The 21,032-nt window shown below is 39.4% G+C and overlaps 1 long non-coding RNA gene across 1 annotated transcript in view; it reads left to right on the forward strand.

The window, feature by feature from the left end:
• LOC132660128 (uncharacterized) overlaps positions 1 to 19,746 on the forward strand; it is a 44,932-nt gene extending 25,186 nt beyond the window's left edge. Inside the window, exon 2 of the long non-coding RNA XR_009601358.1 lies at positions 7,726 to 19,746. This is a non-coding gene — a long non-coding RNA (uncharacterized LOC132660128). The remainder of the gene's footprint in view (positions 1 to 7,725) is intronic.
• The last annotated feature ends 1,286 nt before the right edge of the window (positions 19,747 to 21,032 follow it).

Raw genomic sequence — 21,032 nt, forward strand, 5'->3', positions numbered from 1 at the left:
ATTTTATATTGCATCAGTTAGGATTGTATTTAGAAATAAATAACATAAAACCCAAGGAACTATAGTTTAAATGAGAAAAATGTTTTAATCTCATAGCAGTAAGAAGACCTGGAAAAGGCAAACTCTCCCCCAAAATACCATCAGGGAAGCCAGACACGTTCTACCTTTCTGTTTCTCCATCTTTGGCATGTGTTCCTTACCCTGATGCTTGTTAGCACTGGTGCAAAATGACTGCTCAACCTATAGGCGTCATGTCCACATACCGGACAAATAGAAAGATAGACTGCTGCCTGACTGCCAAAGCTGTCTCTTTTTTAAAAAGCTTCCTTTGGAAATTCTAGTTGTTAATTTCTGCTATTTCTCACTGGCAGAACTGGTTTATCTGGCCAGGTCTGGTTGGAAGATTGCTAGAGAGAACAGAATACCAGCATACTAAAAACTTCTGTCCCAAGTTTCTTCAAATTAATGCAAAAATTGGAAAGCAGAAACATTTTAGACTCTTCCTTTCTGAAGATATTGACAGTATTCATTTAAATCAGTTATAGTTAATGATAAATTGATGACAAAATATTAACAAAACTATTCAACAAACCTTTAATTATAGTTGATTTACAATATTGTGTTAATTTCTGCTGTACAACAAAGTGCTTCAGTTATACATGTATGTATATACATTCCTATTATATTTGTTTCCATTATGGTTCATCATAGGATATTGAATATAGTTCTCCGTTGTATACAGTTGGACCTTGTTGTTTATTGCAACAGATTGTTGATGTCCTAATTGGAATGCTTTTAAAACTATTAAAACATTTCCCTATTTAGTAATTTCTTTCTTTTACTGATAAATTGAGGCACAAAGATATTGATAAAAGTTATTGCAAGAACTATACAGTTATAAACACTGGGATAATTAAAATAATTTACCAGATTGTGGTAAAAAAGATGGACAGTTTTCAAAATTGATAGTGAATACTTATCAAGTGTTTGATGGGTGTGTGTTGTATTGTGTTAGGAATTATTCTCATATCTATGTTAACTTCCAGCTATGCAACCACAAGAAATAATTAATGGGGATGGAGAATGATCAGCTCAGGTCCCTGATACTGTACTTGTTGAAGATTTACACCTTTCTCAGAGAACTGTCATACATCTGACTTCCAAATACAGTTATTACTGGAAAATATTAAAGTTACATTCTTTAACTTCCAATTCCTTTATATTAAGGAGTTAATTAGAAACCTGTTTGGGCTTCTCTGGTGGCTCAGATGGTAAAGAATCTGCCTAAAATGCAGGAGACCCAGGTTCAATCCCTGGGTTGAGAAGATCTCCTGGAGAAGAAAATGGTAACCAACTCCAGAATTCTTGCCTGAAGATTTCCATAGACAGAGGACTCTTGTGGGTTACAGTCCATGGGGTCGCAAAGTGTCAGACACGACTGAGTGACTTTCACTCACTCACTAATAAGAATAGGTAGAGTGGATTTGAGACTAAGCTTGACTTCTAAGGTTTTATGATATAAAAATATAAGTCAGGAGGGCACTGAACTGAGGAATAGAAGAGTCTAAAATGCTTTACTTTCCAGTTTTGGCTAATCTGATGTATGAAGGAAGCTAAAGAGTTAAACATTTAATGAAACCTGTTATAGCTTCTGGAACTTAGAGATTATCAGTACAAAATCTTAATGGCATCCCTCCTTGAAAATGTATTTCTGTTTGAATAATTTTAAAAAATATATTTTCCACTTATGCAGTATTTTTGTAGAGGTTTTCACATCTAACTTAGCAGAACACCCAAATTCAAGGAGATAAATGATGTCCTCTCTTATTGGCACCATGTTGAGATTTTTCATCTCTAATTCTGTTATCCTATGGTTATCATCTCTGCTGAATTATGTATATATACTGTCAATTAAATTAAAAAACCTTTCAATGAGTTATTCTTAGAACTGGAAACAGTGAATCTATTCTGAGTTAATGTGATATTCTCTCTTCATTATCTTTTATTGGTTTAACAACAACAACAAAAAAATGACCTCTGAACTTTCCTCCAGCATATAATTTTAAGGACCACTGCTTAAAATTGGAAATTCTCTCTACCTACCAATAATTTCTCAAGTGGACAACAAAAAGCTAGGTTGGATTCCTCAAGACCAGTAATTGGTTATTAATCTATATTATTCTTAAAATTATGTAGAATAAAAGCTCTTCTCAGTTCAGTTCAGTCCAGTTCAATTCAGTCGCTCAGTCGTGTCTGACTCTTTGCGACCCCATGAATCGCAGCACGCCAGGCCTCCCTGTCCATCACCAACTAAAGAGCAGTGGCTGCGCTTTGCTGGAGCAACCGTGAAGAGATACTCCACACCCAAGGTAAGAGAAACCCAAGTAAGACAGTAGGTGTTGTGAGAGGGTGAGGGGAGACACACTGAAGCCATAATCACAGAAAACTAGTCAATCTAATCACACTAGGAAGAGCCTTGTCTAACTCAATGAAACTAAGCCATGCCTGTGGGGCCACCCAAGATGGGCAGGTTATGGTGGAGAGGTCTGACAGAATGTGGTCCACTGGAGAAGGGAATAGCAAACCACTTCAGCATTCTTGCCTTGAGAACCCCATGAACAGTATGAAAAGGCAAAATGATAGGATACTGAAAGAGGAACTCCCCAGGTATTCCAATATGCTACTCGAGATCAGTGGAGAACTAACTCCAGAAAGAATGAAGGGATGGAGCCAAAGCAAAAACAATACCCACTTGTGGATGTGACTGGTGATAGAAGCAAGGTCCAATGCTGTAAAGAGCAATATTGCATAGGAACCTGGAATGTTAGGTCTATGAATCAAGGCAAATTGGAAGTGGTGAAACAGGAGATGGCAAGAGTGAACATCGACATTCTAGGAATCAGAGAACTAAATTGGACTAGAATGGGTGAATTTAACTCAGATGACCGTTATATCTACTACTGCAGGCAGGAATCCATCAGAAGAAATGGAGCAGCCATCATGGTCAACAGAAAAGTCTGAAATGGAGTACTTGGATGCAATCTCAAAAACAACAGAATGATCTCTGTTCATTTCCAAGGCAAACCATTCAATATCACAGTAATCCAAGTCTATGCCCCAACCAGTAATGCTGAAGAAGATGAAGTTGAATGGTTCTATGAAGACCTAAAAGACCTTTTAGAACTAACACCCAAAAAAGATGTCCTTTTCATTATAGGGGACTGGAATGCAAAATTAGGAAGTCAAGAAACATCTGGAGTAACAGACACATTTGGCCTTGGAATACGGAATGAAACAAGGCAAAGGCTAATAGAATTTTGCCAAGAGAATGCACTGGTCATGGCAAACACCCTCTTCCAACAACACAAGAGAAGACTCTACACATAGACATCACCAGATGGTCAACACCGTAATCAGATTGATTATATTCTTTGCAACCAAAGATGGAGAAGCTCTATACAGTCAGCAAAAACAAGACCAAGAGCTGATGGTGACTCAGATCATGAGCTCCTTATTGCTAAATTCAGACTCAAATTGAAGAAAGTAGGGAAAACCACTAGACCATTCAGGTTTGACTTTAATCAAATCCCTTATGATTATACAGTAGAAGTGAGAAATAGATTTAAGAGACTAGATTTTATAGATAGAGTGCCTGATGGAACTATGGAATGAGGTTCATGACATTGTACAGGAGACAGGGATCAAGACCATCCCCAAGGAAAAGAAATGCAAAAATCAAAATGGCTGTCTGGGGAGGCCTTACAAATAGCTGTGAAAAGAAGAGAAGTGAAAAGCAAAGGAGGAAAGGAAAAATATAAGTATCTGAATGCAGAGTTCCAAAGAATGGCAAGGGGAGATAAGAAAGCCTTCCTCAGCGATCAATGCAAAGATATAGAGGAAAACAATAGAATGGGAGAGACTAGAGATCTCTTCAAGAAAATTAGAGACACCAAGGGAATATTTCATGCAAAGATGGGCTCGATAAAGGACAGAAATGGTCTGGTCCTAACAGAAGCAGAAGATATTAAGAAGAGGTGGCAAGAATACACAGAAGAACTGTACAAAAAAGAGCTTCACGACCCAGATAATCATGGGGTCGACTGGATAGTGTGATCACTCACCTAGAGCCAGACATCCTGGAATGTGAAGTCAAGTGGGCCTTAGAAAGCATCACTACAAATAAAGCTAGTGGAAGTGATGGAATTCCAGTAGAGCTATTTCAGATCCTGAAAGAAGATGCTGTGAAAGTGCTACACTCAGTATGCCAGCTAATTTGGAAAACTCAGCAGTGGCCACAGAACTAGAAAAGGTCAGTTTTCATCCCAATCTCAAAGAAAAGCAATGCCAAAGAATGCTCAAGCTACCTTACAATTGCACTCATCTCACACACTAGTAAGGTAATGCTCAAAATTCTCCAAGCCAGCCTTCAGCAATATGTGAACCGTGAACTTCCAGATGTTCAGGCTGGTTTTAGAAAAGGCAGAGGAACCAGAGATCAAATCGCCAACATCTGCTGCATCATAGAAAAAGCAAGAGAGTTCCAGAAAAACATCTATTTCTGCTTTATTGACTATGCCAAAGCCTTTGACTGTGTGGATCACAATAAACCGTGGAAAATTCTGAAAGAGATGGGAATACCAGACCACCTGACCTGCCTTTTGAGAAACCTATATGCAGGGCAGGAAGCAACAGTTAGAACTGGACATGGAACAACAGACTGGTTCCAAATAGGAAAAGGAGTACGTCAAGGCTGTATATTGTCACCCTGCTTATTTAACTTATATGCAGAGTACATCATGAGAAACGCTGAGCTGGAAGAAGCACAAGCTGGAATCAAGATTGCTGGGAGAAATATCAATAACCTCAGATATGCAGATGACACAACCCTTATGGCAGAAAGTGAAGACGAACTCAAAAGCCTCTTGATGAAAGAAGAGAGTGAAAAAGTTGGCTTAAAGCTCAGCATTCAGAAAACAAAGATCATGGCATCCGGTCCCATCACTTCATGGCAAATAGATGGGGAAACAGTAGAAACAGTGTCAGACTTTATTTTTTTGGGCTCCAAAATCACTTCAGATGGTGATTGCAGCCATGAAATTAAAAGACGCTTACTCCTTGGAAGAAAAGTTATGACCAATTTAGGTAGCATATTGAAAAGCAGAGACATTACTTTGCCAACAAAGGTCCGTCTAGTCAGGGCTATGGTTTTTCCAGTGGTCATGTATGGATGTGAGAGTTGGACTGTGAAGAAAGCTGAGCACTAAAGAGTTGATGCTTTTGAACTGTGGTGTTGGAGAACACTCTTGAAAATCCCTTGGACTGCAAGGAGATCCAACCTGTCCATTCTAAGAGGGATCAGCCCTGGGTGTTCATTGGAAGGAATGATGCTAAAGCTGAAGCTCCAGTACTTTGGCCACCTCATGCGAAGAGTTGACTCCTTGGAAAAGACTGTGATGCTGGGAGGAATTGGGGGCAGGAGGAGAAGGGGATGACAGAGGATGAGATGGCTGCATGGCATCACCAACTCGATGGACGTGAGTTTAAGTAAACATGGATGTAAGTTTGAGTAAACTCAGGGAGTTGGTGATGGACAGGGAGGCCTGGCGTGTTGCAATTCATGGGGTCGCAAAGAGTCGGACATGACTGACGGACTGAACTGAACTGAACTGAGGCTTCCCAGGTGGCTCAATGGGAAAGAATCCCCCTGCAGTGCAAGAGACACAAGAAATATGGGTCCAGTATCTGGGTCGGGAAGATCCCTTGGAGAAGGAAATGATAACCCACTTCAATATTCTTGCTTGGGAAATCCATGGACAGAGGAGCCTGACAGGCTATAGTCTGTGGGATCACAAAGGACTTGGACAGGACTTAGCAATTCATAGCAACACTCTTAAAAGTATAGGTAGAAGAATGTATATTATATTGTTTTCTTCTTTCTGTTTTAAATAACTTCAAATTTACACACACATACACAAAAGAATATTATAATACGTCTCCTGAATCTTTTGAGGAAAAACTGCTAGTACAATGCTCCACCATCCTCAAATATGCTTGACTTCTTATTACGTACAAAAAGGGGAATTTCCTATGTAATCATAATACAACCCTCAGCTTGGGTTTTTTTGATGCTTTCTCATAATTGCATTCATCTTATGCGGTGCTATCACTGAAATGATGGTGTTAATGCTCATAGAATCCTATCATGCGGCAAATGACTTGTCACATTACTGGTGTTGATAATTTTGGTGATTTGTGTAAAGTGGTGACATTCCCATTTTTTCACTGTAGAGTTAGTGTTTTCCCTCTATATTTAATAAGTATTTTGTGGGGAGGTAATTTGAAAGTGTATAAATATTCTATTTCCCCTCAAAATTTCATCTTCTAGGTTTAGCTTACGTTGATGTTTGTTGGCTGAACTACTTTTTGTTATAATTTTCCGATGATGATTTTCTAAACTACGGTTCCTTCTCTTATTTATTAATTTGCATGTCACTGTCAGTAAGATTTCATTTAAAAAATTAATGTCAGTATGAGCTAATGGATTTTTGTTTTGCTTATTGAATTATATGTTTCTGACTATTATCACTGTTTACTTTGCTGCCCACATATCCAGATTCAGTCGGTGTGAACACTGGCTTTTGAGTTATTAACTTGCTTTGTTTTGTTTCTATTTTTGTTCTGATATGCCCTGTAATTAAGCACTTCCTTGCTTTCTGGCACCAGATGTTCCAGGATAATCTTGTCCTTTCCCAGCCTAAGTTCCAGACTCAGCCATTTCTACAAGGAGTTCTACTTCCTTTTAGTAGAGAATACTGTTTAAAAACCAGGATCTGTGATCTTGTTGTGGTCATCACCATTGAGATGTCTTTCTCTGGCCATGCAACTCTACAAAGCTACCACACATACATACATACACACACACCCTTCATTTTACACATACTTAATTCTGTATCTTTATAGATTTAAAACCATATAATTTCACTAATACCTTTAATTCCAGTAGATTTCTCTATTAAAAAACACAAATTCATACTAATAATCTCCTATTCAAACTGATACCCCAAATACTTGATCCACACAAAGTTTATTTTAATTTTCTCCTTTCCTATATTTGTAACCTCATCTTTCCTATTTCCTTCCTTCCTTCTTAATTGCTTATTTTCTTTTCTTCTTTGCTGGAGAACAAATCCATTAAGTTGCCTTAATTGCTACTTATATTTTATATAATCCTCTCAGAATAAGTTTTCAAAAATTGGATTCCTCCAAGGTATGAAACGCAGAGAAGGCAATGGCAACCCACTCCAGTACTCTGCCTGGAAAATCCCATGGGCGGAGGAGCCTGGTAGGCTGCAATCCATGAGGTCGCTGGGAGTTAGCCATGACTGAAAGACTTCACTTTCACTTTTCACTTTCATACATTGGAGAAGGAAATGGCAACCCACTCCAGTGTTCTTGCCTGGAGAATCCCAGGGATGGGGGAGCCTGGTGGGCTGCTGTCTATGGGCTTGCACAGAGTCAGACACAACTGAAGCAACTTAGCAGCAGCAGCAAGGTGTGAAATGTATGTGATTACACATATCTCTTTCCTAACTGTACTCACTATTCTTTAATTGGATTTCCCTCAGTTCTACAAAGGCTTATCTCATCTTCCTGCTTCCCTATCTCCCTATGAGCATGGCCTACCTACCTACACTCCAATACAGTGACTTTTCTCCTTTTTTCCAGAGAGTATAAGGATCTACAAGAGGGTGAAGTAGAAGGACGTGTGCTCATCTTCTCCTCCGAAAACTCCAAAATTACAACTCACTGCTGAACAACTGTCACTAGGAGCATGTTGGATTGCACCAAAAAAAAGATAACCCAAGGCCAAGGGCAGAGGAGAAGCCCCAGAAAGACAGTAGGAGGGGTGAAATCACGTTTAGAATAAACACCATACCTGCCAGAGAGGCTCACAGAGTTCAAACGAAATCTTGTGCACAACAGGAGTCCCCACAGAGACTAAGACTGAGATGCCTTTGAGTGTTTGAGTGTCTCCTGTGGAGGTATGGGTCAGCAGTGCTCTTCTTCAGCGGCAGGGACTCTGGGTGCAGCAGACTTGGTTAGGGCATAAGCCATCTTTGGGGAGGTCACCATTAACCCCACCATAGAGCTGCCAAAACTTACACAGGACTGGGGAAACAGACTCTTGGAGGGCACAAACAAAACTTTGTGTGCACCAAGACCCAGGAGAAATGAGCAGTGTGACCCTAGAAGAGACTGACTCAGACTTGCCTGTGAGTGTCCAGGAGTCTCCAGCAGAGGTGTGGGTCAGCAGTGACCTGCTGCAGGGTTGAGGACACTGAGTGTGGCAGTGCCTGCATGGAATCTTTTAAAGGACAACACTATTATCTTTATTACCTCCAAGATAGTTTGGCCTCAGGTCAAAATATAGGGAAGGAACACAACTCTAGCCATCAACAGAAAATCGGATTAAAGATTTATTGAGCATGGCCCTGCCCATCAGAACAAGACCCAATACCCACTCAGTCAGTCTTTCCCATCAGGAAGCTTCCATAAGCCTTTTATCTTTATCCATCAGAGGGCAGACAGAATGAAAAACACTGTCACAGAAAACTGATCAAACTGATGGCATGGGTCACAGTTCAGTTCAGTTCAGTCGCTAAGTTGTGTCTGACTCTTTGCAACCCCATGAATCGCAACATGCCAGGCCTCCCTGTCAATCACCAACTCCCAGAGTTCACACGAATTCATGGGCATCGAGTCGGTGATGCCATCCAGAATCTCATCCTCTGTCGTACCCTTCTCCTCCTGTCCCTATTCCCTCCCAGCATCGGGGTATTTTCCAATGAGTCAACTCTTTGCATCAGGTGACCAAAGTATTGATGTTTTAGCCTCAGCATCAGTCCTTCCAATGAACACCCAGGACCGATCTCCTTTAGGATGGACTGGTTGGAATTCCTTGCAGTCTGAGGGGCTCTCAAGAGTCTTCTCCAACACCACAGTTCAAAAGAATCAATTTTTTGGCGCTCAGTTTTCTTCACAGTCCAACTCTCACATCCATACATGACTATTGGAAAAACCGTAGCTTTGACTATATGGACCTTTGTAGGTATCTCAAGAGGCAGGTCAGGTGTTCTGGTCTTCCCATCTCTTTCAGAATTTTCCTTAGTTTATTGTGATCCACCTATATGCAGGTCAGGAAGCAACAGTTAGAACTGGACATGGAACAACAGACTAGTTCCAAATAGGAAAAGGAGTACGTCAAAGCTGTATATTGTCACCCTGCTTATTTAACTTCTGAGCAGAGTACATCATGAGAAAAGCTGGGCTGGAAGAAGCACAAGCTGGAATCAAGATTGCCGGGAGAAATATCAATAACATCAGATATGCAGATGACACCACCCTTATGGCAGAAAGTGAAGAGGAACTAAAAAGCCTCTGGATGAAAGAAGAGAGTGAAAAAGTTGGCTTAAAGCTCAACATGTAGAAAACGAAGATGATGGCATCTGGTCATATCACTTCATGGGAAATAGATGGGGAAACAGTGGAAACAGTGTCAGACTTTATTTTTTTGTGCTCCAAAATCACTGCAGATCGTGATTGCAGCCATGGAATTAAAAGACGCTTACTCCTTGGAAGGAAAGTTATGACCAACATAGATAGTATATTCAAAAGCAGAGACATTACTTTGCCAACAAAGGTCCATCTAGTCAAGGCTATGGTTTTTCCAGTAGTCATGTATGAATGTGAGAGTTGGACTGTGAAGAAAGCTGAGCTCTGAAGGATTGATGCTTTTGAAATGTGGTGTTGGAGAAGACTCTTGAAAGTCCCTTGGACTGCAAGGAGATCAAACTAGTCCATCCTAAGAGATCAATCAGTCCTTTGTGCTCCTTGGAAGGTCTGATGCTGAAGTTGAAACTCCAATCCTTTGGCCACCTGATGCGAAGAGTTGACTAATTGGTAAAGACCGTGATGCTGGGAAAGACTGAGGGCAGGAGGAGAAGGGGACGACAGAGGATGATATGTTGAATGGCATCACTGACTCAATGGACATGGGTTTGAGTGGACTCTGGGAGTTGGTGATGGACTGGGAGGCCTGCTGCGGTTCATGAGTTCATAGACAATCAGACACATTGAGTGACTGAACTAAACTGATACCCATTTGAATGGAGAGTTCCAAATAATAGCTTGGAGAGGTAAGAAAGCCTCCTTCAGTGGTCAATGCAAAGAAACAGAGGAAAACAATAGATGGGAAAGACTAGAGATCTCCTCGAGAAAATTAGTGATATCAAGGGAACGTTTCTTGCAAAGATGGGCACGATAAAGGACAGAAATGGTATGGACCTTAGATATTAAGAAGCAGAAGATATTAAGAAGAGGTGGCAAGAATGCACTGAAGTAATATACAAAAAAAGATCTTCATGACTCAGATTACCACAATGATGTGATCACTCACCTAGGGCCAGACATCCTGGAATGTGAAGTCAAGTGGGCCTTAGGAAGCATCACTACGAACAAAGCTGTTGGAGGTGATGGAATTTCAGTTGAACTATTTTAAATCCTAAAAGATGATACTGTGAAAATGCTGCACTCAATAAGCCAGAAAATTTGGAAAACTCGGCAGTGGCCACAGGACTGGCAAAGATCAGTTTTCATTCCAATTCCAAAGAAAGGAAATACCAAAGAATGTTCAAACTACTGCACAATTACACTCATCTCACATGCTAGCAAAGTAATGCTCAAAATCCTCCAAGTCAGGCTTCAGCAGTACATGAACTATGAAATTCCAGGTTTCAAGCTGGATTTAGAAAAGACAGAGGAACCAGAGATCAAATTGCCAACATATGCTGGACCTTGAAAAAGCAAGAGATTTCCAGAAAAACATCTATTTCTGCTTTATTGACTAAGCCAAAACCTTTGATTGTGTGGATCACAACAAACTGGAAAAATCTTCAAGAGATGGGAAGGGAATACCAGACTACCAGACCTGCCTCCTGAGAAATCTGTATGCAGGTCAGTTCAGTTCAGTTCAGTTCAGTCACTTAGTCATGTCCGACTCTTGGCGACCCCATGAGTCGCAGCATGCCAGGCCTCCCTGTCCATCACCATCTCCCGGAGTTCACTCAGACTCATGTCCATCGAGTCTGTGATGCCATCCAGCTATCTCATCCTCTGACATCCCCTTCTCCTCCTGCCCCCAATTCTTCCCAGCATCAGAGTCTTTTCCAATGAGTCAACTCTCCGCATGAGGTGGCCAATGTACTGGAGTTTCCGCTTTAGCATCATTCCTTCCAAAGAAATCCCAGGGTTGATCTCCTTCAGAATGGACTGGTTGGGTCTCGTTGCAGTCCAAGGAATTCTCAAGAGTCTTCTCCAACACCACAGTTCAAAAGCAGCAATTCTTTGGCGCTCAGCCTTCTTCACATTCCAAATCTCACATCCATACATGACCACTGGAAAAACCATAGCCTTGACTAGATGGACCTTAGTCGGCAAAGTAATGTCTCTGCTTTTGAATATGCTATCTAGGTTGGTCATAACTTTCCTTCCAAGGAGTAAGCGCCTTTTAATTTCATGGCTGCAGTCACCATCTGCAGTGATTTTGGAGCCCCTCAAAATAAAGTCTGACACTGTTTCCACTGTTTCCCCATCTATTTCCCATGAAGTGATATGACCAGATGCCATCATCTTCATTTTCTACATGTTGAGCTTTAAGCCAACTTTTTCACTCTCTTCTTTCATCCAGAGGCTTTTTAGTTCCTCTTCACTTTCTGCCATAAGGGTGGTGTCATCTGCATATCTGATGTTATTGATATTTCTCCCGGCAATCTTGATTCCAGCTTGTGTTTCTTCCAGTCCAGCATTTCTCATGATGTAGTCTCCATGTAAGTTAAATGAGCAGGGTGACAATATACAGCCTTGACGTACTCCTTTTCCTATTTGGAACCAGTCTGTTGTTCCATGTCCAGTTCTAACTGTTGCTTCCTGACCTGTATATAGGTTTCTCAAGAGGCAGGTTAGGTGGTCTGATATTCCCATCTCTCTCAGAATTTTCCATAGTTTATTGTGATCCACACAGTCAAAGGCTTTGGCATAGTCAATAAAGCAGAAATAGATGTTTTTCTGGAACTCTCTTGCTTTTTCCATGATCCAGTGGATGTTGGCAATTTGATCTCTGGTTCCTCTGCCTTTTCTAAAACGAGCTTGAACATCAGGGAGTTCATGGTTCACGTATTGCTGAAGCCAAGAAGCAACAATTAGTACTGGACATGGAACCACAGACAGGTTCCAAATCATTAAAAATGTACGTCAAGGCTGTATATTGTCACCGTGCTTATTTTACTTATATGCAGAATGCATCATAAAAATTTCCTGGCTGGATGAAGCACAAACTGGAATCAAGGTTGCCGAAGAAATATCAATAACCTGAGATATGCAGATGACACCACCTTTATGACAGAAAGCAAAGAAGAACTAAAGAGCCTCATGATGAAAGTGAAAGAGGAGAGTGAAAAAGCTGGCTTACAACTCAAAATTCAGAAAACTAAGATCATGGCATCCAGTTCCATCACTTCATGACAAATAGATAAACAATGGAAACAGTGAGAAAATATTTTTTTGGGGGTCCAACATCACTGCAGATGGTGACTGCAGCCATGAAATTAAAAGACACTTACTCCTTGGAAGAAAAGCTATGACCAATCTAGACAGCATATTAAGAAGCAGAGACATTACTTTGCCAAGAAAGGTCTGTCTAGTCAAAACTGTGGTTTTTCCGGTAGTCAGTATGGATGTGAGATTTGGACTATAAAGAAAGCTGAGAGCTGAAAAATTGATGCTTTTAAACTGTGGTGTTATAGAAGACTCTTGAGAGAATCTTGGAGTGGAAGGAGATCAAATTAGTCAATCCTAAAAGAAATCAGTCCTGAATATTCATTGGAATGACTGATGTTGAACCTGCAAAGACCTGACTCATATGAAAAGATCCTGATGATGGTAAAAATTGAAGGTGGGAGAAGGGGACAACAGAAGATGAGATGGTTGGATGGCATCACCGACTTAATGACATGAGTTTGGGAAGATCTGGGAGTTGGTGACGGAAAGGGAAGACTGGCATGCTGCAGTTCATGGGGTCACAAATAGCCAGACATGACTGAGTGACTGAACTGAGCTGAACTGAACCTCCTCTTTAAATAATAAGAAATCTAGCTCCACTCATCCACAGTATGTTTACTACTGAGTTGCTGTTCCCATCATATAATCCAGTTTTCCACTGTCACAGCTGCCATTCCCTTTGCAAAGGCACCCTCCCTCTCTGTGGGCTCTAGCAACCAGTCAGGATGTTTTCTCAGCACTGTTTTTCTCTGTCTCAGACCTTTGCTGTTTCTGTTCAGGCTCTGAGACACCACTCTATGCTCCTGTCATATACTCTTCTCATAAACTCTGATAACATGTGTATAGTCTCTGATGCTCTTCCTCCCAAATGCTTTTCACTCTATTTGGGTTTCATCGCCAGACCTGTACCACTGCTCCATCCCCACAAAGACTCCTGACTTGTTCAGGCCACATAATAGTTTTAGATTGAGAGGGAGAAAGGAAAGAGGATAGACGGAATGTAGGGAGGAGGGGAAGGAAGGATGAAGGGAAGAGAGAGAGGAGAATGAAAAAAAGAAATACATGGAGGAAAGAAAAGAGGAAGCAAAGCAAAAAGGAAGCAATACCATTATTTAAATTTTCGGAGAATACTTGTCTTTTTATTAGGGGAGTGAGTTGGACACTTACCACATACATTTGGATACAAGTAACATTTAACTAGAGGTTGCTGAAAACAGTAATTTTGTAATAAAAACAAAGTATGCGGAGGAGAATGATTTAAATGTGCTCAATGACTCTTGAGGTCCCTTTAGTCTGTTTAATCACAGGGTTCTTGGTTGGGGGGTGGGAATAGATGACTACAGGAGTATGAAGAAAGTTTTTAGAGAATTTTGCATTGTCAGTGATTCATTATGTGGTTGTTTTGTTTTTGTTTCTAGAAAACAAATACCAGAGAGACAGAAAGAAGATTAGATGGTACAGGATTATTATCCTTTTGGTTTTAGTTTATAGGTTGATTATTATAATTTGATTGCCCACAGCAGTGACTAAAATCTGACATACAGTAGAGAATAAATCTTGAAATCAAAGTCTAAACTGAGTGCATTGGCAGTGATGACAAGTCACATCCATCAGATGCTCCTGAAGATCTTGGACTAAATTAGAATTTTGCATATTGTCAATTTCAAATTCTCATGTACTTGAATCAAAATCCTCATTTTAGGTAAATATGATCTGTGTTCTTACATAGTCAATATTTATGATGTTAAGCCATATGAAAATGACTTTAAATCATCATATTTGGCAAAATATTATATGTAACAAGCTCAGAATTAAGTACAAATATAATTACTCTGCTGAAGAAGGGGAAACATACAAGAGTTGTTAGTTCATGCTGTTCAAAAAAATGCACATATACACAGACATACATGTACCACAATAATAGGCAGTAGTTGTGGCTTATACTTTGGTAAGCATTCTTTGAAGGAAATATATATTTTCCTAGCATCACTTTTATGTCTATATCTACAAAGAAGATTGTTTCCATATGTAGGTCACCTAGAATAAATTTCTCTACTACTTGGATAATTCTAGAAAAGAAATAGTCACATTAAATAATCAGTCTCCTATTAAAATAAAACCATGCCCCCCTACTGCTGCTCCAAGTCATGTTAAAGAAATGATCATAAAGTTGATAAGGGAAAATTATTAATGTTGAATAGTGAACATTTACTCTTCTCACACCATGTGTCTACACATCTCAATTTTCACTAAGAGGGGCCCATCACAGGACCTGCTCTGTGCAGTCTATAAATAACAGATAATGAAAAAAGAATAGTAAAGTGCCAGGAAAACTTAAATTAACTTAAATATTTCAGACCTTAGAGTGACAGTTATTTATATTTATTTTTTTTCTGAGTCAGTATTCATTGCAAGGATTTTTGTAGCAAGATTTCTTCCTCCATTGACAAAATTTTCACTTGGATTAATCAGATTAAGTTTAGTTGAATAGTATTTTCAGATAGATTTGGTATATTTTTGAGTGCATGATCTTGGATTCCTTTTTGTTGACTTCAAACATGGACAATAACATATGATGTCTAATGTACAGGAGAAGTTTAAGATGAATTTGATTTTTTAGACTAAATCTTTTGCAAGTGAACTGTTTTCTGTTTTGAGATAAGATTTTTGTGTTTATCTCAGGAATTCAATAAAGTCACTGGTTCTAATCTCTTGTTTATTAATTTTTAATTGAATTAAGTTCATTATCTTTTCTAGTTACATAGGAGCCCCTGGGATTTGCACATTCAATTTTTTTCCCTCAGATATTTAAAAAATTATGTTATTTTAAAATTTTATTATTTTTGATCATTTTTCTTTTCTAAATTAGATATAAATGCTATTTTATTGTTTCTGGTTTATCTGTTATTTTTTCCAGTTATCTAAGACATTTTGATTTTTATCTTAGTGTTAGTCTTTGAGGTCTTTCTAATACCTCTTTCATCTATCATTTCCTTCTCTTTGCATTATAAGTGATTTTATCAGTGATTTTGTCTTCTTCACATTTTTGATTGGTTTTCTGCATTATTGAGCTTATTTTTTATTATTTCTGAGTGCTCATTCAATTAGACCTTTTATCTATTTTCCAGTTCTCAGAGATTCATCATCTCCTGATTTGATTCTTTATTTGCACTTTAAAAAACCCTGATGTTGGGAAAAATTGAATGCAAAAGGAGAAGAGGGTGGCAGGTAGTTAGGTAGCATCACCAACTCAGTGAACATGCATTTGAGCAAATTCCAGGAGACAGTGGAGAACAGAGGAGCCTGGCATGATACAGTCCATGAAGTCTTAGTCAAATAAGAGACTTGGTGACTGAACGATAGCAACAACAATATGCAATGTACATATTTTTAATTCATTTCCATAATTCCTCATTGCTGTCAATGGAGTAATTTCTGTCCAATGTTTATATTAAAAGAGAATACTTGGGATAGAATTTTCTTGGCTTCCCTTTCTATTTACCAAGATATCAGTCCAATTCAGTACTCTTTGTGTCCGACTCTTTGTGACCACATGGACCACAGCACACCAGGCTTCCCTGTCCATCGCCAACTCCCAGAGCTTAGTCAAACTCATGTCCATCAAGTTGGTGATGCCATCCAACCATCTCATCCTCTGTCAGACACTTCTCCTGCCTTCAATCTTTCCCAGCATCAGGGTCTTATCAAATGAGTCAGTTCTTATGAGTTTCAGCTTCATCATCAGTCCTTCCCATGAATATTCAGGACTGATTTCCTTTAGGCTTGACTGGTTGGGTCTCCTTGTACTCCAAGGATCTCTCAAGAGTCTTCTCCAATATGACAGGTCAAAAGCATCAGTTCTTTGGTGCTCAGCTTTCTTTATAGTCCAACACTCACATCCATACATGACTACTGGAAAAACCATAGCTTTGACCAGATGGACCATTGTTGGCAAAGTAATGTCTCTGCTTTTAAATAAGCTGTCTAGGTGAGTCATAGCTTTTCTTCCAAGAAGTAAGCATCTTTTAATATCATGGCTGCAGTCGCCATCTGCAGTGATTTTAGAGCCCCACAAAAATAAAGTCTGTCACTGTTTCCCCATCTACTTGCCATGAAGTGAAGGAAGCAGATGCCATAATCTTAGTTTTCAGAATTTTGAGTTTTAAGCCAACTCTTTTACTCTCCTCTTTCTCTTTCATCAAGAGGCTCTTTAGTTCTTCTTCACTTTCTGCCATAAGGGTGGTGTCATCTGCATATCTGAGGTTATTGATATTTCTTCCGGCAATCTTGATTCCAGCTTGTGCTTCATCCAGTCCAGAATTTCTCATGATGTGCTCTGCATATAAGTTAAATAAGCAGGGTGACAATATACAGTCTTGATATATTCCTTTTCCTATTTGGAACCAGTCTGTTGTTCCATGTCCAGTTCTAACTGTTGCTTCTTGACCTGCATACAGATTTCTCAGGGACCAGGTAAGGTGGTGTGATATTCCCATCTCTTGGAGAATTTTCCGAAGTTTATTGTGATCCACACAATCAAATGCTTTGGTGTAGTCTATAAAGTAGTTTTTTGGGAACTCTCTTGTTTTTTTGATGATCCAATGGATGTTGGCAATTTGATCTCTGGTTCCTCTGCCTTCTCTAAACTCAGCTCAAACATCTGGAAGTTCACAGTTCATGTACTGAAAAAGCCTGACTTGTAGGATTTTGAACATTACTTTGCTAGCATGTGAGATGAGTGCAATTGTGTGGTAGTTTGAACATCCTTTGGCATTGCCTTTCTTTGAGATTGGAATGAAAGCTGACCTTTTCCAGTCCTGTGGCCACTGCTGAGTTTTCCAAATTTGCTGACATATTGAGTGCAGCACTTTCACAGCATCATCTTTCAGGATTTGAAATAGCTCACCTGGATTTCTATCACCTCCACTACCTTTGTTCATGGTGATGCTTTCTAAAGTCCATTGACTTCTCGTTCCAGGGTGTCTGGCTCTAAGTGAGTGATCACACTATCGTGGTTATCTGGGTCATGAAGATCTTTTTGTACAGTTCTTCAGTGTATTCTTGCCACCTCTTCTTAATATCTTCTGCTTCTTTTAGGTCCATACCATTTCTGTCCTTTATTGTGCCCATCTTTGCATGTTACCAAGATATAGTGGTGGTTTAGTTGCTAAGTCGTGTCTGACTCTTTCAACACCATGGACTCAAGCCTCCTAGGTTCCTCTGTCCATGGGATTCTGAAGGCAAGAATACTGGAGTGGTTTGCCATTTCCTTCTCCAGGGGATCTTCCCAACCCAGGAATAGAACCTTGGTCTTCTGCACTGCAAGCTGATTCTTTGCCAACTGAACTACAAGGGAAGCCCCTTACCAAGATATAGTTTGAATCCTTTACTTAGAGCTTTTATTGAAATTCTGTAAATTGAAGGATGATATTCACTAAACTACATGGTTTAGAAAGGTGAGTGTGGCCATAGAAATTTCCAGGCAACATTTTTGTCTTTGTCCTGTTTTACTTTATGTGAATCTTGAAAGCACAGAAATTCAGTGCCAGTTCTATCCAATTGAGCAAATATGTCTTACTTTTGAATGAAGGCTTTCACATTTTTTGACTGCTTCACATTGTGGTGAGCCCAGACATAATGAATAAATGAGTGCCTGAAGTCATGAATATGTCAGGGCATGGCTAGCTCTATACTTTGGACATGGAGAATGTCTTCCAGATGTATAAGAAAAGCTCTTTTGCCCAATTCCCTCAACTAGAATATTAATAGTTGAATTGCTCTCTAAAAAAAAGGATGGTACTATCCAAACTTTATTTTCCTAAGTGGGTGAAGGAAATTATAGTCCCAGTTTTCCTCTTTGTCTTTATTGTTATTGTCTTTTTTTAGAAAAAGGTAACTTGTATTTATATTCTATCAAAATGCTCTGCTTAAAAAAAAATGCTCTGCTTTTGGTAAAAAGTAATTTTATATCATTTCACCATGTCCTCTTTCACTTTTAACATCATTTATTTCTGTTCTTTTTTTTTTTTTTTTGTATATTGTATTAGCAAGATATCCTCAATTTCTGTAGCATAATACTGGAATGATTCCTAGTTTCAGCATTTAGGCGTTGGTGATGCTTCCTTAATTGTCATCTTTTGCTGCTTCTAATTGTTTTGCAAGCACAATGTCATATTTCCTGGATGTCTTATTTCCTTTTTTCAATTTTGTCTTCATACTGCTAGGTAACCAGAGACATATAAACTTGATAGAAGCAAGTGTAACAGTAAAATTTCTGTACTTTTCACACACAATTCCAGGTGTTCAGTGTGACAAACCATTAGATGAATATGAAGCAGCTGTTAGAGTCATTCATGCTTCCATTTTTATTTTCAGTTTATTTCTCTTCTGTTTCACAGACTGGTCTTCCCGTCTTTGCTTATGTGATGCAAATATGGGAGTATAAGGAAATGAAACATCTTTCTAAGGTTAACAGGTTGTTCGGATTTTTTCTCAGAAGCCAGAATCAGTCACTGGGCTGATGAATAGACAGGCCATTATTTCTACTTGTCAGAGTTAACATACTGATGTTGTGCTTGCTAAGGAATATTAACTAAAGCTTTCAATAAGCAACCTCCATTTCAGAAAGGTCTCATCTAATCATTTTATATTTTGACTTTACCAGAACTCTAAGAAAAGTTTACATATTATATGAAAACATAATAATTGATTGATATAACTTGGCATGGAAATCATTTAAAAATTTGAACACTTGTTCTTCAGTTCAGTTCAATTCAGTTCAGTCGCTCAATCATGTCCAACTCTTTGCGACCCCATGAATTGCAGCACGCCGGGCCTCCCTGTCCATCACAAACTCCCAGAGTTCACTCAGATCCACGTCCATCAAGTCAGTGATGCCATCCAGCCATCTCATCCTCTGTTGTCCCCTTCTCCTCCTGCCCCCAATCCCTCATAGCATCAGAGTCTTTTCCAATGAGTCAACTCTTCGCATGAGGTGGCCAAAGTACTGGACTTTAGGTTTAGCGTCATTCCTTCCAAAGAATACCCAGGACCGATCTCCTTTAGAATGGACTGGTTGGATCTCCTTGCAGTCCAGGGGACTTGCAAGAGTCTTCTCCAACACCACAGTTCAAAAGCATCAATTCTTTAGCGCTCAGCTTTCCTACAATTGAAATATATCTGAAATTGTGTTTATAAATTGTATATTCTGGTAATAATACATACAGGAGTGTTTTCTGTTTAAATTGGCCCTATTTGAATCCTACTGTAAAGAGGAAAATCATTTTCTATATAAGATGATTATCTTCATGTCTGGTACATATATTCTTTGATGTATTTTCAGGTGGTATGTGCATGTGGGCATATGTGTTTCTGTGTATGAATGTGAGTTGGTGATGTAATGAATAAATATTTTTCTTAGCAATTGAATCCCTTCTTAGGAAGAGACCTCTTATTATTGAGTCAATATACTGATGTCAGTTGAAGTGGAGAGTGAGATTTCTCTAATAGAGTGTGGCAGGCTGCCTTTTGAGATGGTCTGCAGTGATCCCTTGGAGAAGGCAATGGCAACCCACTCTAGTACTCTTGCCTGGAGAATCCCATGGATGGAGGCGCCTGGCAGGCTACAGTCCATGGGGTCGCTAAGAGCTGGACATGACTGAGCCACTTCACTTTCATTTTTCACTTTCATGCATTGGAGAAGGAAATGGCAACCCACTCCAGTATTCTTGCCTGGAGAATTCCAGGGACAGAGGAGCCTGTTGGGTGCCGTCTATGGGGTCACACAGAGTCGGACACGACTGACATGACTTAGCAGCAGCAGCAGCAGTGATCCCTGACTCTTGACTGAAGTGTGTCTTTCCCATCCCCCCAAAGTTCCCCTCCCTGAATAGAGAGAACATATTTTATATATGTGTATATATATATATATATATATATATATATATATATGTTAGAATATATAAACTGTTCTCTGAGAAGTCATGGTCTGGTAATAAGAGGACTTTTATTGGTGGGTGAAGAAAAATGATAGGCCAGTAATAAAGAGCTTCCAAGAGCATCAAAATAGGCTCTGAGGTGGGCTTGGGAGGAAGGCCTGAGATGCCTAACAAGAATTACAAGAGACTTAGCAATGTGATGTGCAACGCAAAGTTTCTTCTTAGTTTTCAGATGAATTTTTAAGTAACAGCTGCATTACCTACAAGTTGAGCTGAAACTCTACTGAATGGATGCGATAACATTTTGTGAATAAAGTAAAGGTGACTGCAGGGCTATGGGGAAACCTTGAGATAGTTCTTGCGAACCAAACCCTGTTAGAGTTACACTTTGCTTATTTACAGTTAAGTTTACCTCTTTGTCAATTGCCTAAGTATTTTGGCTGCAACTAAGTTAAGTTAAAAACATTTTTATTTTAGAGA

The sequence above is a fragment of the Ovis aries genome, chromosome 7, assembly GCF_016772045.2.
Source record: "Ovis aries strain OAR_USU_Benz2616 breed Rambouillet chromosome 7, ARS-UI_Ramb_v3.0, whole genome shotgun sequence".
Taxonomy (NCBI): domain Eukaryota; kingdom Metazoa; phylum Chordata; class Mammalia; order Artiodactyla; family Bovidae; genus Ovis; species Ovis aries.